Source organism: Erigeron canadensis, chromosome 2, assembly GCF_010389155.1.
Source record: "Erigeron canadensis isolate Cc75 chromosome 2, C_canadensis_v1, whole genome shotgun sequence".
Lineage (NCBI taxonomy): Eukaryota > Viridiplantae > Streptophyta > Magnoliopsida > Asterales > Asteraceae > Erigeron > Erigeron canadensis.
In genome coordinates this window covers 17710049-17719766 of record NC_057762.1, presented here as the reverse complement: position 1 = coordinate 17719766, position 9718 = coordinate 17710049, and positions in this window count along the sequence as shown.

Below are 9718 nucleotides of genomic sequence, written 5' to 3'. Positions count from 1 at the left end.
ACTTCATCATCGCCGATGAGTTCTAACCCCGGAGTATTCAATTCTTTCATTAGATTGTAAGGGTATTTTGAGTGATGATGGTTTCGTGCAAATAGGATGAAGGGAGTAAAGTCGAAAAGTGAGAGGTTAAGGTGATATGTTGTGAGAAAAGGGTTAAAAGAAATGATACCCTTCCCTAAATTCTCAAATCGCCGGGTTAAACACGTTTTTATAGGATGTCATTTGTTGATATCTTGATAAAGACTTCATGGACCCAGTGAAGCGATGCACATCTTTACCTAACCACTCAAGTGTTTCTTAACAAATACTTGTTTCATTTCTCACAGAGATTTTCACATTTCTATTAACTCTTCATTTGGAAGATGTTAATATTGAAAAAGGGCGACACTCTGCTCCAGTCCCCGACTTCATTTAATCAATTTGTGTCTAGAGCTATCTTGGTTGGTCATTAATTTGATCATTATTCATTTATTTAGGACACATTCGTAAGTGATATCTTTGTGATATAGCCGGAACATTTGTAAGTGATATCTTAATAGATATTCCACGATGATCAAATGGAAATCCTACCAATGCTAACATCTTTTCCAACGTCGAACGTAGGTCTCATAATTACATTTATGTGATAATTGAGCGAACGAGAAGTCTAACAGTGACCTCGGATTTTACTTAAAAGTCTTTAAGGATAAAAGATTATGATTGATTGGGGAAGAAATAATAATATTTGATGGAGAAAAGTTTGTGTTTGTCCTCCAAATTTTTGCCGCCGAAATATGTTCTCATAAAAATCGAGCTATGGATTGTTCAGATTAACTTGTCAAAGATTTTCAAAACATTTCAGTCAATTGAGCTCAAATTTTCACTAGATTTTAGTTGATTGAGTTCTTGATTTTGAAAAAAAGGAAATCTAAATTGATTCCAAAGATAAGATTGAGACTGAAGATGAAAGGATATTCTCTCAAGATGGAACAAATGTTTAAAGATGCTCCAATATGGTTATATTCATGTATTGAGGGGGAGCATGATTACTTCATAAGAGACTTATCCAAACTTCATTCAAATGTTTACTCTCCAAAGTGTTCAAGTCAATGTGACAAAGATCAAAGCTACAAAATGTTGAAAGATTGGTTAGAAGATTCATGACAAAGAAGTAAAGATTCAAAAGAGTCTTTATCACCATGTTTGATTCAAGATCTTCAAGTCATACAATAACACTTGTTCAAGAAGCTCCAATGCATATAGCAAGGGGGAGAGTACAAGTTCATGATACTTCATGTCAAAAGTTGAAATTCACTCAAGAATCAAAGATTGAAGAATCAAAGCCAAGTTTATACCTTCCGCATTTCATAAGACAACTCTGATTCATGATTCAACAATCTTCAAAGATTCAAGACACACACACACTCTTTATTCTCTGTTCAAAAAGAACATTGAGAATCGTCTCATGATTTAACTTCAAGAAGTCCAAGACCAAGAATTGTTTCAACATACTCATTGTCTTCACCACCGGGCTCATCAAATACATTCCTACAAGACAAGATAACACGTACTTCATTCATTACAATATATCACTAAGGGGTAGAATGATAGAAATCCAAAAATAGTGATAAATTGTAATTTAAATTAGTGGACTTACTTATTGTTAAGTCATAAATTAATAATCACTAAGGTTGAGGGACTAGATGTGATAAGTTGCATATGTATAGGGATAGACAATAAATACCCTCATACCTTAGAGATTATTAAGGCCTGGAACACATTTCATTCATACCTATAACCATTTTCACACATACTCAATTCCAATCGTTCCACTCTCTCTCTCTCTCTCTAAAACACACTAAAACACCAAGAACACACACACATCCTATCCACCATTGAATCTGTGAATTCGGTGCTGAAATCGTGTTATCATAGTATCACTGGTGCAACAGGAGGCTGTTGAGAGATCGGCTGCGGAGCAACAGCAAAATCACCTTCAACATCAGAATCCTCATGCACAAATCCATTATGTTCTGGAGCAACATAAGCAGGATTAACAAGCGCTCCAAAGAGGTTTCTATCCCTCGGTTGAACTTGTGGAGCCAAGTTTCCACGATGTCTATAACTATCACTAAAGATACGGTTAGGCATCGTTGTCACCGAATCAGCAGGACCCTCCGGAACAAGGTTGGGTAGTCGAGCATTAATGGTCAGCATCACAAACCTTGGATACATCAAGAACCTCTCATCACCCTATGCCTTTATTTGTCTGCACATCTCATTAAAGATATAACGAGAAAAACTATAAGGCTTGTTCAGCACCAAAGAAATCACTTGTGACTGGATTTCGACATTCAGTGAGTCATAACCCGACTTCTTATTACTTAACGCAACAAGAATCACATGTGAAAAGAATTTCCACCTGCCCATCAAACAATTCTTCTTGAATGTGTTCTGATTAGCGGGACCAACATACCCCATTCTTCTGAAAGCTCCAAGTCTAAGTGCTTGAGGAAATGTGGTTGGATCGTTCACTCCTCCCTCTTGGTCTTCGGTACCGAAGTCTAGAATGCCAATCAAGTCAGAGGCGGTCAACTGGATGGTCTGATTATTCACCCTTGCTTCAATGCTTAGGACAACACGGGTAACAATCTTTGCAGATTCCCATAATTGACTTAAGAAAGTCAAATAGATAACTGGGTCAGCAGTGAGAACATGTCTGATCCTTGATTGCAGTAGATAGTTCAGAATCCCGACAAATCTCTCTACATTCGCTTGATTCACATCCAAATCAATCAAGTAATTATGATTTTTGTGAAAGTGTCTCTTAGCCATATGCAAAAGGATACATACAACAACCAAACAAACAGTTAGCAACAACAAATAAAGGCGAACTTTAAAGTTCCTAATCATTTCCTAAACCCTTGATACACCTTGTTTCATTGGCTCCAGAAATGTTATCAACTTTGTAAGTCCCCTAGACGCGGATCGTTAATAGTTTGATCCCGTTATCCAGAGGTGTGGAATCCCTCTCTATAACGTTGTGATTTACAATGAAAGCTTCTAGATCACCTTCTGCCTCGCAGGTCTTCTTCGGGCTAGCGGAACGACCTTTGACCTATTAACCTGCACAAATATGCTTGATAATTCGACAAATGTTCGACCCTAATCTCTGTTAGGGTTTTGGTATTTATAGGAAACCTCCTGAAAGGCTTCAGCACGACCAAGTCATAAATCAAGCCCAGCTCGACCCAATTACGAGGTCGTAATCGTGCTCTAGCCTCGTATTTGACCCTACAAATACGGGGTCGTATTCCTATGGTCCACCTCGTAATTCACCCTGCAATTACGAGGTTGTATTTCATCCTTAGCAGTATATCATTATACATTCAATATAAGTTCATTAATGACAATCACATGACAAACATATTACAATATAAGCTCAAACAATCTAGACTACTATTGACATAGACGTGCACTTACAGACTCCCCTTGGCAATAACTTCTAGACTTTAAGATAAATGTCTTCGTCTTGTCTTTGTCATCAATCTACTTCTTCTGCTTCTTCTTGGTCTTGCTCTGCTCCCCCTCAGTCTTAGCCTCATTCTCAAAATCGGAATCTGACTCTGACTCTGAAGGAGTATGAGTTAACCCTAACCTTTCCTTCATTTGATCCCTCAGAGATATTGGATCATAATAATCATCACTATCCATAATCTTGGCTCTAGCTCTCATATGAGCTTGTGGATCATAACCCAATTTCTTCTCTAGTCTATGCATAATTACTGGGTGCAAATCCGACTCTGTAGAAGTATTAGTAGTAGAATTGGCCTTGGTCGACTCACTATCTTGAGCAATAGCAATTTCTTTATTAAGAGCAACAGCTTCAGATTGCCTTACCAAACCCTTACCCAATCTATCAGCGTCAATATCTTCTGTAAGGAGTTTGGTTTGAGGTGCCTCAAACTCAACTAACATATTCAGCTCTGTGACAACCAGTTCTTGAGTCTGTGGAGTTTCTGAGGTAGCCTTGCCGGCAACACCAACCTGGCTAGACTCTCCTTGAGTCTTTGTCCTCAAAATAGAACTACCTCCTAGCTCTTGAGTAGCTCTAGCAGCATCTGGATCTTCATTCTGATCATCATCATGCCTTGCCTTAGCTAGCTTATCACCTCTGCATCCTAAGCTATCTTTCTCCGCTCTAACCCTGAGATAGTTGTTGATGAACTCATGAAGTTTTTCTTCAGAGATCTTGACTCCCTTCTTCAATGCATCTGCCATCCTAACAACCTTCTCATCTAGAGCCAAATAGTTCTTTTACATATTAGACACTACAACCTATGCCTTGTTCAGCTTATCAGTAAGGTCTACAGTTTTGGCAGCTTCATTCTTGAAGTTCTCAGACAAACTACAGATCAAGCTCCTCATCTCAGACAAGTCTCTGTCATGTTGCTCCTTTTGCTCAGATAGTAGTCTCTGCAGACTAGCAACATCTTGAGTAGCTTCTTCTGATGTCTGTGGTTGTCTTGTCTCTTGTACGGCAACCCTTGGAACACTTTGAGAGACACCAGCAACAACAGAAGTTTCTTGTTCCTTGACAAGTCTTGTTCTTTTCAGTACATGCTGCTCTGGCTCCCAATCTTCATCATCAGTCTCTATTCTTATTCTTCCTTGAGTTATCTCGGTAGGTCTAGGTACCATTCGAGATCCAACTCTGATGAAAGCATGAGATTTGTAAGTATCTTCATCACCATCACTGCTAGAATCATCATCAGAATGGTCAGAAGGCTCTTTGTCTGCTTGAATATCAACAATAGCCTTTCCTCTACTTACAGCATCATCTCCTGATCCAGCCTGACCAATACTTAACCCACTAGCTTCAGCTTCACCTGACCCACTAGCTCTAGTTGCTTCTAAACCAATAGCAGCTCCAGCAACATAATCATCTATGTCTTGGTCTAGGTTTTCATTCACTAGATCATTATCATTGGGATTATACCTCTACACTTGAGCAATATCTCCCTCTGGATTGGCCAATTGTTCCAATAAATCATCTACAATCTCAGGATTGGCTCCAGCTTGGTCGATCACATCATTTGCAGCTTGTACAATCACTTCAGGTTCATTCGGCACATCACCTTCAACAACAACCTCATGCAACTGCTCTGGAAGCTCAACATCCCTAGCAGCTTCACCATCTTTTGGCTGAGGCCCTTCATACGCTGATATGACCCCATCAGCTGTGCTACATAGTTGGCGTTGATAACTGGACCGAATAATGCAACATCTTGTGCATATGGATCATTCGGATAGCGAAACAAAAACTCATCATAACCACGATAAATGATCGAACTCACTTGCTTCACTTCCTTTCTAGCAGGTAGATTCGGAAGTCGAGCATTGATAATCATCATCACAAGTCGAGGAAACAACAAAAACCTCCTTTTGCCCGCAGCTGTGATCTATTTTCTCATCTCGTCGAAGAAGAACTTCGAGAAACTATATGGCTTGTTAAACACCAAGCCAACCATATGTGCATGTGCTTCCTAGTTTAACGTATCAAAACCAGACTTCTTGTTGCTTAACCCAACATTAAGCAAATGAGCAAGATACCTCTACCTGCCATAGAAACCTTTCTTGAACAAGGTCTTACTGGCCAGGTCTCCTGCAAATCCCATCCTTTTGAAAGCACCTTGAATAACTTCATGTCTGAACTTGGTGAGACCTGTCGCACCACCTTCTTGTTCAACTGTACCCAGACGTAATATATCAATGAGATTAGCAGCGGTGAACTGTATCTGCTGCCCGGCAATAATTGTGTGAAAAAAATATGTTCGTCTCCAGCACGAACAACATTTGCATTCGCCCAAAAGTCTCTTAAATAGTCCAACTAAATAATTGGCGAATGTGTAAGCGCATGATGAACTCACGATCTTCTGAAGAAAGCGAATATCTCGTGATAATATTCGGTCCCTTCCTGACCATCGTCAAAGTTCATCACATAGTTATGCGCACCAATGAAATTTCTTACCATTTATGTAATCAATAACAAATGATTAATTACCTAAATCGACATAAAAATTCACACGCATAATATACATCTAGCATTATCTCTGTAATCTAGTCAAACATATAAATTATCCTTGTAATTTATAACAAATACAATTAACATAAATTATCTCCGTAATTTAGTTAATATCATTAACTTTAATTATCTCTGTAATTAAGTTAATATCATCATAAATTATCTCGGTAATTTACAATCAACACATCTAAATAAATTATCCCGGTAATTTAGTTATACAAAATTAACTCATTTTCAAATCTTTATTACGATAAACTTTTGAAAATCTGTTAACTTAACTTAAATTATCCCTGTAATTAAGTTAAAATGATAAATAACCAATTTTCAAATATTTTATAAAAATAAAACTTTTGAAAATCTGTTAAGTCAAATACGAGGTCGTATCTCTGTACGAGGTCGTATTTCATGGTCAAAATACGGTCAACCAAACTCTAAAATACGAGGTCGTATTTTCCAATTTGGCCACGTATTTGTCCAGTTTTTAAATCGGCATCGTATTCTGGAAGTCAACATAAGTCAAAATTAATTGACAAATGCGAGGTCGTATTTCCGGGCTAGCAAACCCCTAAATACGAGGTCGTCGCACTGTTCATCTTCCCCAACTCGAAAACGCGATTTACCCAACCAAAACTTGTAAAAATTGTATCTATACGTATTCAAGTGATAAACATACCCCAACCCTTAGTTTTACCTAGAAAACATCAAAATCGAAGAACTTAGGAAAAACTTGTTCGAAAATTTCGAACCCTATTTTGTTGATTTTCTTGTTGCATGGTTAACTATTGGACGATTAGATTATATACCTAGATTCAGAATTTCGTGATGATCACAAAAATATCACTCAAAAACTCTCGATCTAATCGGGTATATCAAATCTCAAACGGGGTAGCAAAGTGGTATTATCGGGGTCGTAATGATCTAGAATTGATATTTAATATGTGAGGTCGTGTTTGGGTAAAATTGGTTTATATACCCAATTGACCCGAATGGGTCTGGGTCAACCCGGCCCACCAATTACGAGGTCGAATTGATGCAAGGCCCAATCAACCAATTGCGAGTTCGTATTCTGCCTTCTTCAATTACGAGGTCGTAATCTTACCTCCTACACACTTTAAACTTCAATTTTCGTCAAAGTTTCTGAATAATTAATCAACGTTTATTACGAACTTCCTGGAAACATGAAAAATTAAAATGACCAAACCTTTAGCCATCGAATATTCATTTTTTCCTTGATCTTCGTCTTAAACCTGAAAAGTTAATAAACTTACACAAAATTCTTTAACTTTTCCACGATCAATCTTTCTTAAACAAGTATACAAAGACACCCCAAGGACTTACTTATCCGAATCTCAAAGGCCAAATTAGCTCCATAATTTTCAAAAGATTAACTAGATATTTGCATATCTTGTCACAAGTATACATCCGAAAAAGCAATACACACTTATGTATGTACCCGAGACTTTCTATATAACGACCAAATATACATAATTACAATGCTAGATCTTTCGTAAGATTTAAGGACCATACTCTAAAAACAGAGCAGGCATTCTCAGCCATAAATCTGAATATGTTTCCCATAAAAACATTGTATACATTTAAGTTCAGATTATAAGGAAACCTTGGTACTTTGTGCCTATCGATACATCATATAATGGAGTCACTGAACAAAGCAGTTTTAAGGTACAATTAAGTAGGCTTAAAAGCTAAAGTATCGTCACATCTAATCGTCCTCACACAGTGACCTTACTCTTTTTTTTTTATTATTTTCTTTTTCTTTTCTGATTTTTATTTTGTTTTTATGACTCTATATGACACACAATACAACACGACACATTTTACAAAGTTCCTGTTGAGGGACACTTTCACTATAGATTTCTCATTCCAATCAATTGGACTAGCAACTTGAAACGAGTTCGGTCAAAAGCCTTAGTTAACAGATCAGCTAAATTAAAGTCACTCGGCACCTTTTCAAGGATTATTAATTTCTTTTCAGCACAATCACGAATAAAATGAAACCTTATGTCTATGTGCTTAGTCCTACTGTGCTTAACAGGATTATTGGTAATGGATATGGTGGATTCATTATCAATTTTAATAGGAGTACATAGAAAGTTCTGACCGTAATCATGCAGTTGTTGCTGAATCCATAGAACCTATGAACAACATCCACCAGCTGCCATGTAATCGGCCTCACAAGATGAGATAGCAACAGAAGTCTGCTTTCTTGCACTGCCATGAAACAAGTCTTCCTCCTAAAAACTGACATCCACCTTAAGTCGATTTCCTATCGAAATTGCAGCCACCATAATCAGCATCTGTTTAGCTCACGAACTCAAAATCTCCACCAAGCGAATACCAGAGTCCTAGCACTGGTTGACCTTTGAGGTAGCGAAGAATTCGTTTAACAGCTTTCATATGGCTTTCTCTTGGACAAGATTGATAACGTGCACACAAACAAACCGCAAACATGATATCTAGTCTTGATGTTGTAAGATACATCAATGAACCTATCATGGCCCTATATCGAGTAGGATCAACCTCTGGATCATTAAACGTGAACATTCCAAGTTGATGGTTCTTTTGTATAGGAGTATCCATCGGTGAAGTATCTTCCATTCCAAATCGTTTCAATATATCTTGAGCATACTTCGTTTGATGAATAAAGAATCCGTCCTTCTTCTGTTCAACTTGTAAACCCAAAAAGAAGTTCATCTCTCCCACAGAACTCATCTCAAATGTCCGTTTCATAATCTGCTCAAATTCCTTGCACATCTTTTCGTCTGATGACCCAAAAATAATGTCATCTACGTAAACTTGTACAATTAGGAAATCCTCTCCCTTCCATTTTGTGAACAAGGTACTATCGATCAATCCTCTTTCAAATCCATTTTCAAGAAGATGCTTTGACAGCTTGTTATACCATGCCCTGGGTGCTTGATGTAATCCATACAGAGCCTTATTCAGTCGAAATACTCTATCAGGATGATCTGGATCTTCAAACCCTGGCGGTTGGGTAACATACACTAATTCCTGGACAGTACCGTATAAGAATGCATCCAATTGATATACCTTAATGTCCTTGAAAGCAGCAAAGGCTAGAAATAGATGTATAGCTTCTAGCCTCGCCACTGGTGCAAACACCTCAGTGTAGTCCAACCCTTCCTATTGAGCAAAACCTTGAACAACTAGCCGAGCTTTATTTCATGTAACAATACCTTTTTCATCCTTTTTGCACCTAAAAACCCATCTGGTGCCGACAGGATACTCTCCCACTGGTAAGTCAACCAGCTCCCAAACTTGTAGCTTGTCAAACTGAAAAAGTTCCTGCTGCATAGCTTCTACCCATCATTGATCTTTTAATGCCATTTGGATATTACTAGGTTCTTGTTGAGATACAAAGCAGCTGAACTTGCATTCATCGACTATACCGGTTTCTTTCATCTCTGCGAATAAACCAGATAGCTTATTAAGTTGAGCTCTTGTCTTCACTCTAGCATTTAGTTCACCAATAATGTCTTCAACTGGATGATACTTGTTGATTCTATGCTGTATAACCTTATCAACTTGAAGATAAGCACCCAGGTTTGAACCTATCTCTCCCTTGTTGGATGCTCCTTGAGGTAAAGGAGTAACAGGTTCAACCTCTTGTGTACT